This window comes from Saccopteryx leptura, chromosome 5, assembly GCF_036850995.1.
Source record: "Saccopteryx leptura isolate mSacLep1 chromosome 5, mSacLep1_pri_phased_curated, whole genome shotgun sequence".
In the NCBI taxonomy this organism is placed as follows: Eukaryota; Metazoa; Chordata; class Mammalia; order Chiroptera; family Emballonuridae; genus Saccopteryx; species Saccopteryx leptura.
In genome coordinates, this window is record NC_089507.1 from 182,107,891 (window position 1) to 182,123,392 (window position 15,502).

Consider the following 15,502-nt stretch of genomic DNA (forward strand, 5'->3'; position numbering starts at 1 on the left):
TTCTTCTTTTCCCTAGCTGCCTTGAGGATTCTTTCTTTGTCATTGCTTTTTGACAATTTTATTATGATATGCCTTGGAGAAGGTCTGTTTAGGTTGAGTTATTCAGTTTGCTTCTTGGATTCGAGGCTTTAACTCTTTCCATAGGCTTGGGACATTATCAATTATTTGTTTGAATAGGCTCTCCATTCCCTTCTCCCTCTCTTCTGCTTCTGATATACCCATTCTTATATTGCTCTCTCTGATTGATTCTAACAATTCTTGTCAAACTCCATCATTTTTTTAAAATTCATGAGTATCTTCTCACTGTAGCACCTCTAGTAGCCTATCTTGATGGCACTGATTCTCTCTTCTATATGGTCTGTTTTATTAGCTAAAGTTGCTACCTCATTTTGCAATTAATGTATTGAGTTCTTCATCTCTGTTTTTAAAGTTTCAATCTCCTTGATGAAGTACTTATTTTGTTCATTAATTTATTTTTTTAGCTCATTAAATTGCCTATCAGTTTTTTCTCACATCTCACTGGGTATTTTCAGAACTTCAATTTTAAATTTTCTATTGTTTAAGTCCAGGGTTTCTATGTGATTGAGATTTCTTTCTGGAGAGTTTTTATTTTCTTTCTTGTGTAGCCATGGTATTCAATTTCTTCTTTCTTGACGGCATTTGAGGGTGGTATTGTTAAGAAATCTAACAAAAAACAACTTTAGTCCATTCAGTGCACAGATCTTTCAGATAAACTTTTGAGTCTAGCTAGAGTTTCTTTGCTTGTGTAATAGCTGTTCAGTTTGTTGGAAATTTGAGAGAAAGAGATCAAGTGTATCGCTTATATCACCATTACTCTGATGTCATCTTGAGTAATTTCTTATAGATATCAAAAACACAGAAGTTTCTAAGTCATTGATACCAGATGCATTGCTTAACCTTTGTCAGAATGGGTAAAATTTCTTTGTAACTAATGAATTCAAAACTTTTTATGGGCAGACTCTATCTTCACTGGTAGACAAAACTCATTAGAAAGTCATATATAGGCCCTGGCCGGTTGGCTCAGTGGTAGAGCATCGGCCTGGCGTGCAGAAGTCCCGGGTTCGATTCCCAGCCAGGGCACACAGGAGAAGTGCCCATTTGCTTCTCCACCCCTCCCCCTCTCCTTCCTCTCTGTCTCTCTCTTCCCCTCCCGCAGCCGAGGCTCCATTGGAGCAAAGATGGCCCAGGCTCTGGGGATGGCTCCTTGGCCTCTGCCCCAGGCGCTAGAGTGGCTTTGGTCGCAACAGAGCGACACCCTGGAGGGGCAGAGCATCTGCCCCCTGCTGGGCAGAGCATCACCCCTGGTGGGCGTGCCAGGTGGATCCCGGTCGGGCGCATGCGGGAGTCTGTCTGACTGTCTCTCCCCATTTCCAGCTTCAGAAAAATACAAAAAAAAAATTGAAAAAAAAGAAAGTCATATATATATATATATAAAAGACATGTATGCCAAAATTTTGCTCTTTTGTGCTAACATGTGGAGGTATTATTCACAGGCAGGTTCAGAATCAAGGCTTGCTTAAGGGACCCAGGGAGAAATGAACAGTGATTTTTATTACAAAATAACTTTTAAAAAAAGCAAAATAGCAAGAAAATTAAAAGGGAAGGAAAGTGAGCAATGAAGGCAAGTACTGCAATCAGGTAAAGCCCCAGAATAGGAAGAGTGTTGATGCAGAAAACAAATATTGACTGAGATGGGGAGAAGATTGAGTGTAGAGAACAAACATTCCCAGGATAAAAGCTAGACAGGGCCAAACCCGTAAGAAAAGATTCCAAATGCAATAAATAGCAAGCCAGCCCCTAATTGGACTCAAGGTATACAAATCCAGCCAGGTACCAGGGAGCATAATCATAGAGAGGCTGCCTGACTTTGATCCTAGCTGAGGAGCAGTTAGCATGGTCACAGGCTTACTACAGAGATCTTTTTGTCTGCAGAGGAAAGGGGGCTTGTTACATAAGCAGAAGGATTACACCTGGCACATCACCAAGCGAGAAGTTGGCTTCACACACAAAGAAGAAAAGCTCCAGGGAGGAAAAGTCCTTGCAAAGCACAGGGCTATGGCCTTTGCAAATACGACTGATGAAGAGATTATAATCAAGTGTCCTTGCTGCAAACAAAAATGTTAAGAACCTGGGTTATTTTTGTGTTCAGTGTAATGGCAATTAAATCCCAAAGGAAAAACAACATGTGACTCAAAGGACAGCTTAACTGAAGAGAACACACTGAAATGAAAATGGACTCAAACCCCTTCCTTTGCCAATAAAATAAAACTGGAGAATCAGAAGTCCATGCAGTGTTCTGTTTTGTTGGTTTGCTGCTATAAAAGAAGGATTGCAGCATAGGAGAAATGATGGATGGCCTGTGTTTGCTCTTGTTGTGTGATCTTGGGCAGATCATCAACATCCCACAGAGCATTAGCTTTCTCTTTGAAGCAATGAGTAAGGAATGTTCTCTCTCTAAAGTGTTTTCTAGATCCAAAATGGTTGGATTCCGAAAATCATTTTACTTGGGTATGGCATATGCTTCAGAGTCCAACCAAGGAAATTTAGAGGTTTATGATAGATGGGAGAGAAAGGAAGGATGCATATAATGAGTATACATGGGCTGTATCCAAAGCCCACACTTTATGGAGTAAGTTCCCCAGGGTCTACTCCTCACAGACTACCTCACTTTGCTTTTGACTTCTATTTCAGTTGAGACATGGAGAGACTAAAAAAAATTACTCATGAACATTTCTCATTTGTCAGTGGCCAAAAATGGATGTGTAGGATAGAATATAAAACAGCGATATCAATACTTCTTTCTTTCCTTGCAGTCTTGGAGAGTTGAGTCAACAAGGTGTTTATGGTTGGCTCAGAGATTCTGTATATGCCCACAAAAGGAGACCTGGATTTCCCAGGTCTCCTTTTGTGGGCATATACAGAATAACTCTAAAGTGCCTTTCTCATAAGTAGGTCTGAAGAAAACGAAAATTTATTTTTTGCAGTGCAAGAACCTATTGTTTGCCATCTTCTGCCCCACATTATTATATTTGTTTCTAATATGTAATGCCAAGGCAATAAAAGCATAATAAACTTAAATAAAGTTAGTTAAAGAAGGGGTAAACCTTCCATAAATATAAGTATATTAATTTTTCTTTTACAATTCACCATTAAAAATAATCAGGGAAGCCCATCAGATGTCATTTGCTTTATAGGATTCCTGTGGTTTTTCTCAAGTGAAACTATAATCAGGCTTTAATGACTAACAAAACTTCCTCTTCAAAGAGTGTTCTGTTGGAGCACATTAGGGTTTAAATTCAAAACACACCCAAGCATCTTTTATAAAAACTAAGATTTCTTTACTAAATTTTCAAAAGAGTCTCTTAATAGTTTCCCCTGTAGAGAAACAGAAAACGTTATTAGTACAGTTTGGTGATTAAATTCACTGTATTGGTTGACATTGCAGATTCATATATTCATACTGCATTTAAAATTTTAATTTGAAAAAGCTTGCAGTTCATTTTGACTTAACACAATCTCTTCCAGAAAACACAACCCAGACTTAGCCTGAGAATGACCATTCCTGCAAAACCTAAAACCTTAACATTACAGAGCATAGACGTTGTTGTGCCAATTCTTACCACAAGAAACATTGGGATAAGTTGAAATTAATGAATTTTTCTTGGATCCATAAAAGAACTGAATTTGCAGAGAAAATTGGCCCCCCAAAATCTGGAAAGAATGGTAAATTCTGAGAATCACAGCTGACATTTGCTTACCTGAAGCAGATTCCAGGAGCCATAAACTGGCCAAATGCTAATTTTGGTGTATTACTAGAGGCTGACTGTGGACTACCATGAGAAAAAGAGAAATTCCTGGGGGCTACTGTCTTGATAGGACCTTTACATATCTGTAGGCTATACCAATACGAACCCCACCAGTTTCTCATGGTAGATTTTAGACCCATTGTGGCTTTAGCAGGAGGAGGCAAAGAGAAATCCTAGTGAAAAGATGCTCATGGGTTTCCCCATAACAAATGTGTACTCTCCAGGGAGAAGCTCTTAAAGGGAGCCTGTCTCAGAATTGTGTGAGAAGGGCTTTTCCTCATACTATTTCCCTCTAGCCTTCCTGTGTTGTTTAAATAGGAGAAAGTTTATAAGAAGAAACAAGTGAAAAGATCATAGGCTAGAGACATAGGGCTTACTATATGACAAAGATTTAAGTGGAAGATTAGAGAATGCTTCCACTCCTATACCTTACCACCACACATACTGGGCTCTAGTGTCATAGTGAATTACAGTTGGAAGAGCTGAAAGACAGACTTTCTCCGAGGAAGAACAATTAGAGAAGTCCAAAGTCAAAAGGGGAGGCAAAAACAAACAAAAATATCTAGAGAATTTTGAAGCTGCTGGCCTTATAGTTATAAGTAACATTAAATAAAGCCCAACTCCTAGTTAGCGTAACATAAATCTTCACACTAGAGTCCTATTTACCTCAGTTTCTGTTACCAATATAACGTCCCTCATTCAACAAAAAAACTACAAGATTTGGCAAAATGAGAGGAAAGCACAGTCTAGATCTACAAAATATGCATCAGAACCATACTTGGATGTGATATAAAGTTTGGAGTTATCAGACAAGAAATTTAAAATAACATTATTATGTAAAGAAATGTAATGGAAATAATAGATAAAAACTGATGCAAAAATAGATGATAGTATAAACAGAGATGGAAATTCTAAAAAATAATCAAAAGAAAAAGCTAGAGATAAAATACTGTAGACTTGACAAAGCTAAGAAAAGAGTCAGTAAAATTGAAGATATGCAATACCACCTTCCCACACTGAGTGCAAAGAGAACAAAAGAATAATAAAAATAGAACAGAGTATTCAAAAACTGTGAGGAAGTTTCAAAAGATAAGATATAGCACATATATAATTGAAATATTAGAAGAAGAAAAAAACAGTAGAGCAGAATATTTCAAGTAATAATAGCTAAAAACTCTCCACAATTAATGACATACACCTGTCCTCAGATCCAAGAAGTTTAGAGATCACTAAGCAGAATAAATACAAAAAAAAAAAAAATCTTTACACTTACATAGTAAACCAAATGTATCAATAATATCAATAATCTCTCTAAATAAGTGGTCTAAACACACAGACTAAAAGATAGAAATTGTTAGATGAAACAGAAGACCCAAATATATGTTATCTAAACAAAACAAACTTTAAATATAAAAACTCTGAAAGGTTAAAATTAAAGGGTTGGGAAAACTTATACTATGCTTACATGAATCAAAAGGAAGCTGGAGTAGCTACATTAATTTCAAACAAAGCAGACTCCAAAACCAAAGGAATTTTCAGGGATAAAGAGTGATACCACATAATGATAAATAGGTAAATTTTCCAAGAAGATACAACAATTCTAAATGTATATGTACCTAACAACAGGACATCAAAATACAGGAAGCAAAAAAAGATATAACTGAAGGAGAAATAGACAAAACTACTATTGTATTTGGAGACATTAATATTCCTGTTAATTATTGAAAGGTTAAGTAGGCAGAAAATCAATAAAGATAGTTTACTAGAATATTACTATCAATCAGCTTAATCTAAGTGACCTTCATAGAATACTGCATCCAACAATAGTAGAATGCATGTCTTCAAACTCATGTGGCAAATTTCCAAACATAAACCACACCTAAGTAATAAACATACCTTACCCAATTAAGAATCAAGGTAATAATTCTGAAACCAGTATGTATGAATACTAAATTGAACAATTAAATAAATGGACAGACTATATTGAGATTCACAGTTTTCACTCTTGGTGTAGGAGATTGCAGCTAAGCAAGGAGGAAGAGTCTGGAATAATCCATGTGGTTATGAATTACTGTTGGCTATCAGTATGAAATTATGTTTAGTTTAATATACATACAGATGGTAACATAAAAATATTTATAGATATTTGTATATACATGAGTTAGTATATACACATATATCTCTGTTAGCTGAGTGTGCCTAGAAGCAATGACATCCCAGTAGCACTGCACAACTTAGTACCCAGATTTTGTTTTCTAATACCATTCTCCAATAGAAGTAACGAGGGCTCCTTAGGTAAGTGTCAGGTGACACTAGGACTGGGGCAAGAAACATACAAAATGAGCCCAGAGCATTTTGTAGTGCAGAAAGCAAGCAAGTGCTCAAAGAAGCAAAACAAAACTCATACCTTACAATGATGCAGGTATACTGTAGTTACATTGTAGCCAACTGAAAGAGCTCTGAGTGGTCAAAACTGAAAAAATTTCAGCAATAAAATTAATAATGTAGTATTACTAGATTGTAATCCAACATGTAAAATAAATATCCACAAGTCTATACTGATATAAATAAATAAATAAATAAAAACATTTCTTGTGCAGAAGAATTCTAACTAATTTATGTAGATATTTTGCCCTTAAGAAGATAAGGGCTGAACAGGTGGTGGCGCAGTGGATAGAGCGTTGGACTGGGATGCAGAGGACCCAGGTTCGAGACCCCGAGGTCGCTAGCTTGAGCTTGGGCTCATCTGGTTTGAGCAAAAGTCTACCAGCTTGAACTCAAGGTCGCTGGGTCCAACAAGGGGTTACTCGGTCTGCTGAAGGCCCGCGGTCAAGGCACATATGAGAAAGCAATCAATGAACAACTAAGGTGTTGCAAGCGCAATGAAAAACTAATGATTGATGCTTCTCATCTCTCTCCATTCCTGTCTGTCTGTCCCTGTCTATCCCTCGCTCTGACTCACTCTCTGTCTCTGTAATAAAAAAAAAAAAAATAAAGACTTAAGAAGATAAGGCATATAACATCATTTACAATAGTCAAGCTATAGAAACAGCCTAAGTATTTGTCAACAGATGAACGCATAAAGAGGACTTCCAGAGGACATTTATACAAAGTAAAATAAGCCAGATAGTGAAAGACAATTCCTGTATGGTCTCACTTATATGTAAAATCCAAAAGAAAAAGTCAAACTCATAGACACAGAGAGTAGTCGCATAGTGGGTTACCAGGGTTTGGGGGCTGGAGAAGCAGAGATGTTGAACAAAGCGTACCAACCTTCAGTTATAAGATGAATAAATTCTGGAAATATAATCTACAGCATGGTGTCTATAGTTAATAGTAGTATATTAAATACTTGAAATTTGCTAAGAGGAAAGCTCTTAAGCATTCTTACCACAAACACGTAACTATGTGAAGTGGTTCATATATTAATTAATCTCATTGTGCTAATCACTTCACAAGACATATGTGTATCAAATTACCACATTGTACTCTTTAAATATATACAATTTTATTTGTCACTTATGCCTCAATAAATCTAGAGAGAAAATAAAAGTAGAACAGAATTCTGCAGTCCTTAGCTGTGGATTGTGCACAGTGACTTGTCCAAAGACTAGAGCATGGAAAGGTAGAAAAAGAAGGGTAATTTTACAGTGGATAGTACTGACAAAGGTATCTCAAGCCAGATGGCTAATATTAACATCAGCAGTGATAAATCACATTGATAATATGATATGTACCCTTGATATGATTTGATGAGAATGGTACTTAACTTCTGTTTTTTCTCTCCAAATATATATTATTCTAATTTAATTATGAGAAAAACATAATAAAAATTTCAAGAGAGGGGCATTTTACAAAATACCTGAAAAATTTAAAGGTTATCAAAAACAAGGGAAGTCTAGCTTAGAGGTGCCAAAGAAAACATAAAGAATAAATAGAATGTGGTATCCTGGATGGAATCTCAGAACAAGAAAGGGAAGCTAAATCAATCTAAACTAAAAAGAAATCTGAAAAAAAAGTATAGAATTCAGTTAATAAGTATTAATATTGCCTCGTTAATTGTGACAAATGAACCCTAATAATGATCGATGTTTATGAGAAAAACTGAGTGTGAAGTATACACAAACTTTGTACTCTTTTTGCAATAATTCTGTAAATATAAAACTGTGTGATACTGTAATGGTGGATATTTGTCATTACATTTGTCAGAACTCATAGAACATACAACACAAGGAGTGAACCCTAATGTAAACTCCAGACTTTAGTTAATTATAATGTAATCCATATTAGCTCACCAATTGTAACAAATGTGCTACACCAATGCAATATTTAATAATCAGGGATATTGGTGGCAGGGTAAGGGGGTCATAGAAACTCTGTACTTTTCACTTAATTTTTTCTCTGTAAACCTAGAACTGTACCCCTAAAAGTCTATGAATTTTAAAAAATACCCAAAAACTTGAACAAAACTAAATGTAAAAAGCCCCCAGAACTTGCAGCTAGGAGGATTTACTGCCAAAAAATTGAATAGAGAAGAAAAAGCAACCTAGAAAGCACTTTAAAAATACAGAAAAGTTTCAAGCTGTTTGGAGTTTCTGTAGCCCCAAAAGTAAGTTCAACAATGAGGTGCTGTGTGGCAAAACAGAGCACACCCTGGAGCATCTCAGGATAGAAGAAGGTCACTTACACCCATTCAGGATGCTGTATAGATGATTTCTACTCCCCAAATCCTGTTCCCAAGTGAAGTGCTGTTCTGTTGATTCATGCTTTTCCAACACCACACAAAGGAGGATACCCACATTTCCGTCCAAACACATACCACCTGGGAGTTTAGATCCATTAAGCTCTTTCAAATGATTGGTAACAGAGAGCCTCCATCGCTTCATTAGCAGAGGCAAATATTTGACTTTATAAAAGAGCAATGTCTTGTTGATTTCAACTAAAAGAGGCCTTGAGTCACAGGGCCCACTGGCGATGCTCAATAGAAGGTCAGGGACTGACACTTAACTCTGCTTTAACAATTTGGATAAAAAGAACAATTGTCTCTTTTATTTTCTCCTCATTGGAGGTCTTAATGGCTCATTCCAGGTAACTATTTCTTTTTCTACTTTTATTTAATTGAGATATAATTGACATATAACATTATAATAGTTTTAGGTGTGCAACATAATGATTCAATTTTTGTGTATATTGTGAAATGATCATCAGAATAAGTCAAGTTAATATCCATCACCACACCTAGTTAAGGTAGCAATACTTATTTATGATAAAATAGCCTTTAAAATAAAGGCTAAAATAAGGGATAAAGAAGGTCACTACATAATGATAAAAGGAGCAATCTAACAGGAGGATATAAGCATTGTAAATATTTATGCATTTAATATAGGAGTACCTAAATATATAAAGCAGATTTTTTTTTTTTTTTTTTACAGAGACAGAGAGAGAGTCAGAGAGAGGGATAGATAGGAACAGACAGACAGGAATGGATAGAGATGAGAAGCATCAATCATCAGTTTTTCGGTGCAACACCTTAGTTGTTCATTGATTGCTTTCTCATATGTGCCTTGACCGTGGGCCTTCAGCAGACTGAGTAACCCCTTGCTTGAGCCAGCAACCTTGGGTCCAAGCTGGTGAGCTTTTGCTCAAACCGGATGAACCCGCTCTCAAGCGGCGTCCTCGGGGTCTCGAACCTGGGTCCTCCACATGCCAGTTCGACGCTCTATCCACTGAGCCACTGCCCGGTCAGGCTAAAGCAGATTTTGATGGACATAAAGGCCAAGATCAACAGCAATACTATAATAGTAGGCTATTTTAATACCCCACTAATATCAATGCATTTAACATATTATATGGAAATAAGATCAAAGAAAACGAAGTCTTGTGTTTTTAGATGTCCCAGAGCAGAAGCATGTGTTAAAATGTCATATTTAAAAATTTTTTTTTAGATAAAAAGCAAGGCTGCATGCTTAAAAGTGCAGAGTGGGTATTTCTAGTTATGGAAATGCGTAACGGAAAAAATAGATGGGAGGAGGAATTGATTAGGTAAGCAGAAAAAGAGCAAGTATCCAAGCAAATACAGGACATTTGCATGAGCAGAGCCTGGGAGAGGAAAGAGGAATTAGAAGGTCATGTTAAATAAAGTCACTTTCTACAGGCTCCATAGATTTCCCAAAAGAGAAAAAGAAATATGTTTTGGGGGGTGACCCTTAGGATGCCCTTCCTAATTTCACACAATTTTACTCATCCTGAAGTCTCTGATCCGTAGCTTTTCCTTCAATTGGCTGATATTGCTTTCATGAACTAACCTACTTGGGATTCACTTCTCTCTGTCTTTCAGAATAAAGCCCAGCTTCTCAACAGTGGTTTGTACTTTGGCTTTGCTTACCTTTCGGGCTTGTTCTCCAGCCCCATTCACATACACAACTCTCTGGGACAGCCCTGTCCCATTACTGGCAACTCCATATGTGTGCCTTGCGATGCATGAGCTGGCACATTCCCTTTGCCTGAACTTTCATCCCACCCACCTGGCTCACTCCCATTTGTTCTGTAAAACCAAGAACAGCACTGCAGGACGTCTCTTTGATTGCTCCATGCACCAAGCTTCATCCCTCTGAGGTGCATTTTAGGAGAAAGATTATCACATGAAATCCAAATCGCTCATTTACTTGTCTCTCACTCCAATAAACTGGAAATGTCTTAAGGGCATTGGGCTGGATTTTATTTATCTTTGTGTATCCAGAGTTTGACTGAGACACTGAAGATCTATGTTAAACTGAATCAAACTGAGTATGTTAAACCTGGCATTTGGAGCAATATATTTCTTGTGATCTTTAATTCCACAGCTCTCAAGTCCTTTGACCCAGGATGTTTCTGGACATCATTCTGGATATTTGTCCCCAGATGTTTTTATAGTGCAGTAAAGTAGGCAAGTAGGTCATCTAAATGGGACCCACAAACAAGTCACCAAGAGGTAAGAGATGTGTTAACCTCCACAGCCCAGCAGCTTGGCAAAGCTCAAACTAGATCTTATTAATGAGGCTGAGCCGATACTTCCTAAAGGGAGGTTTTCCTCTTGTGGATATTCATTTATTTCACAGCTCTGTGAGCTGAATCACCTGACTTTCTTAGCTGTGTGCCTTTCACATGGCCCAGGCCAGCATTCTGCTCCCAGGAAACTGGGTTACCTATGATACAGTGTCACATCTTTAAGATTTGGCAGTTTGGGAGGAGAGGGCCCCGCGTGGCAATCAGAGGGAATTTACTGCTGGTAGATGGCGATTTTTTGCATTTTGTATTCTCTGAGGTATAATGTCTTTGATTGCCAGCACTGCTGCCTCATGTCTGACATCTTTCTGTGGGGAACATCTGTCGTGTGCAGCTTTTTCTGTACAGGCAAAAGACAGACAAGACACTGCTAATTTTTTTAGGTCACATGATACAGTCTGACATACACAGTAACAATTTTGCTGCATCTAGGCTTGAATTATTTTTAAATTTTATCCGACAACTAAGAGTCTCTCATCCTGTTTTTTACTCTTGGTTTTTCCTAACTCACACCTGTGTGACCATCTTGCACTTCAGGGCTCTGAACTGAAACCGAAATGATGTGAACTTCTTTCTCATTTCTTCCAGGGCTATGTCCTTTTACATATGGCCCTCGACCATACGGAAAAGCCAAAAAAGGGTCATCTCCCTCCCCCTCCAATCTTTCTTGTTCTTCTGTAAACACTCTCCTTTGGCATTTCCTGTCATCTTACCATCTGTCACATTCTTCAGATTCTTCCAGGCTGTACACACAGGAGGAAAGACTTGACTAAGAAACAGGGCTACAGCAAACCATAGTAATTTTATGTTTTAACTTCTTCCTATACTCATACAATGGCATTTACTCAATGAATGCTCTTTACCAGGAGTAATATCAAGTGAGTCCCTATGGGAAGGATTTCAGGCATTCGTGGTAATTTTTGAGGAATGAAGGATTGGAAACTCTTCCAGATGATGTAAATAAATAAAACTGGTCTTGTGTTTTCTCACAGTGCCTGAGATGACAACCAAGCACTAAACTGTCTGACTGATGTTGGGTCTGGCTGGTACACTAAATCACCCTGGGACCCAGGACAGGACGACTTACTGCTCTGGTCACAGTTCACTCAAGTGTGAAGGAAGGGAGTGGTATACACATTGCTCAAATCCCTGAAATTTCTACATAGCAGTGAATGAAAGTTTCTAGCACATTTTGAAAAGTACTTCCACACTCCAGTAACAAACCAAATATCAAGGCAATTTACTCTGCAGACATATTGTCAAGAAGGCATCTTAATTCCTTGCCCCTAAATGGCGTATAGATACAGCAAAACACAAAACAAAACCAGAACATGAGTCTTATAAGAGGTAGCAACAATTTTTTCACATCATCCTTTTATTTAGTTTTCACTGTTACTCATTTTTTTGATTACTTGACAGCATGGTCCAAAGAGAAAATTGTACCTCCCTAGAAGTTTGGGTTTTTTTATCATATTTTGGTTCATAGGATATATGCCAGCTTAGACTAGCCACTGCCATCTTCACAGCTCTCTAGGGTATTGGTGTTATGTTGCAGTTAATAACTCCTTCTCTGACATTTCCCCATAAGAGGCGGGGTCTATGCAGTGGTGAGATTCAAAAACTTTAAAAATCAGTTCTCTGCCCTAATGACTGTTATAAGTATAAAAAAATGATATACCAAAAGATAGTTTATTATCTTATACATTTAATACTTGAATAAGAACAATAAAAGATGTACACAAAACTAGATTATGTTATAAGAAACTTTTAAAATATTAATAAAAATATTAAATAATACCTAACAAAAAATTTTAAAATGTTATTTAAGATATTTCCATATTGCTTTTTTTTTTGAATTGAACTTTCTTTTTTAAAAAATTTTAAATTTATACTGCTATAAGCAATCCAGAGTTTGTGGCTGCCTTTGCTGGGTCCAGGTGCACCTGGAAATATCAAACTACACACCTAGGCTGGCTTTTACCCACACTGGACCTAAGGGAAGGTCCACAAAAGGCCAAGGTCCCTGAGACCGCCTCCTGCAGCCTTTGTTTGCTGGTTGCTTGTTGGGCTTAGCCACTGAAATAAAACTTTGGTAGGGTCTAGATCCTGGGGCAATTCAGAGATTAGAAAGAGTGTTGGGTGTGGCTCTTCCCTTCCAGCCAAGGTGACTGTCTGGGCTTTTTTCACAGACCTCAGGAAGGTGTGGCCTCAGGAGTCCACTGGGTGTGGCCTCTGGGACCCAAAGGTATGGTCTGTCTGCAGTCTGGACAGTTTCAACTAAGTCTCCCATGAGGCAGAAGCACCAGTCATAGTCTTGGGAGCATGTGGGAGAAATCTCTGGCTTCAATGCCAGAAAACTGAGTCACTGACATACCCCCTCATTCCTGGCTGACTTCTCAGAACAGCCCAGTCTCCATAGGTTGGAGCAAGCGGGATTCCTGAGAGTGGGGCAGTTGCTTTCTCCCAGGCGGAAGCAGCTCAGGGGACTACTCCACCCAAGAAAGATGGTGACTGTAGTATTGGAGAATAACTCAGCACAGCGGTTCTGGTAGCTGTTCCCCTTGGTGTCTCCCCCTGGGCCACAGACTTCACACTCTCTTCACATGACTCTGGTCCTCTCAGCACTCCCTGAAAGATCCCAGGTTAAGTGGCTGTAAACAAGATTTTCTGCACTGGCCCTTTAAGATGGAGTCTGCATCACCAAGAGCTTCGTCCCTTTCTCAGAGACAGAAACTTTGATGTTTACCACACCAGATGCTGTGTGGTGCCTCTTCTAGGCTCTGGGGCTCTAAGCTGGGGCACCCAACCTGGGGCTGAGGACCCTCCCTTCTCAGGGTGACCCTCTCCACAGTGAGAGTCCCTCCAGACCCTAGCCGCCACTGGCTCCTAGGAGCTGGGCAGTTCCCTCCACGTCTCTGCCCTTCCTACCAGTCTTGATGTGGCTTCTTCTGTGGTCCTTGGTTATAGACTCCTCTTCATTTAGTCCAAAGTTGGTTTTTCAAGATAATTGTTTTTAAATTAAGTTCTAATCCAATTCGGTCCTGGGAGGTGGCAGAACATCTGCCTACTCCATCACCATCTTCTAGTTGTGCTTTTAAAAGCTACCTCTCACTGGGATCCTCTAACATATCAAGGGTGAGTATGGCAGCTGAAATGTGTTTAGAGACAGAGCCCACTGATATAAAGTTCTAACTGAGAAATATTGGAGATGGGAGGTAAATAAGCAAAAAAACTAAAATTTATGGAAATTTTAATTTACGTTGTTCTTTTTGAAGTCACTTTTGTTATAGAAAAAAAGCTAGAGTGACGTCACGGAAATGGTGCCGTGAGCAGCGTGTCCGACAGATCTCCCCAAAATTACAACAAATTTATCAACTAGAAACAAAAAAATTTATCCTCGGAGCATTCCGGAGTTCCACACAAACTGAAAGCGAAAGGACTGTTATCACTTGAATCTGAGAGACGAGGGTGTGGAGGAAGCTAACTACCTCAGGGACGTTCATTCAAGCCGCGGAGGGAGTGCGCCTGTGTGCTATCAACAAGACCACCCTCAGATGCCAATAAGAAAGAGGACATCGAATATTATGGATACAAAAGAAAGAGAGGTAACACAAATAGATGTGGAAAAATCTATGGAGAAAAGACTTAACATATTGGAAGCCTTGGAGCTAAATGACAGAGAATTTAAAATAGAAATCTTAAAAATACTCAGAGATATACAAGAAAACACAGAAAGGCAATTTAGGGAGATCAGAAAACAACTCAATGAGCACAAAGAATATATTACCAAGGAAATTGAAACTATAAAAACAAATCAAACAGAAATGAAAAACTCAATTCACGAGCTGAAAAACGAGGTAACAAGCTTAGCTAACAGAACAGCCCAGATAGAAGATAGGATTAGTGAAATAGAAGACAAACAACTTGAGGCACAACAGAGAGAAGAAGAAAGAGACTCAAAAATAATAAAAAACGAGAAAGCTCTACAGGAATTGTCTGACTCCATCAGAAAGAATAACATAAGAATAATAGGTATATCAGAGGGAGAAGAGAAAGAAAATGGAATGGAGAATATACTCAAACAAATAATAGACGAGAACTTCCCAAGCCTGTGGAAAGAACTAAAGCCTCAAATTCAAGAAGCAAACAGAACACCGAGTTTTCTTAACCCCAACAAACCCACTCCAAGGCACATCATAATAAAGATGACACAAACCAATGACAAAGAAAAAATTCTCAAGGCAGCCAGGGAAGAGAAGAGTACAACATATAAAGGAAGGCCTATTAGATTATCATCAGATTTCTCAGCAGAAACTCTACAAGCTAGAAGAGAGTGGACCCCAATATTTAAAGCCCTGAAAGAGAGGAACTTTCAGCCAAGAATACTATACCCATCAAAGCTATCCTTCAAGTATGAAGGAGATATAAAAACATTCACAAATACAGAAAAGATGAGAGAATTTATCAGCAGAAAGCCCCCACTCCAGGAAATACTAAAGGGGGTTTTCCAACCAGATTCAAAGAACAAAAGAAAACAACACCACAAGTAACAGCTCCACCAAGAACACAATAAAACCAAACTTAAACTGTGACAACAAAGGAAAAAAAGGGGGGAGAGGATGGAGATTAAC

The 15,502-nt window shown here is 38.2% G+C and overlaps 1 pseudogene; it reads right to left on the bottom strand.

Moving 5' to 3' along the window:
* Window positions 1-10,238, bottom strand: part of LOC136406622 (zinc finger protein 200-like) — a 31,292-nt pseudogene extending 21,054 nt beyond the window's left edge.
* Window positions 10,239-15,502: the final 5,264 nt, after the last annotated feature.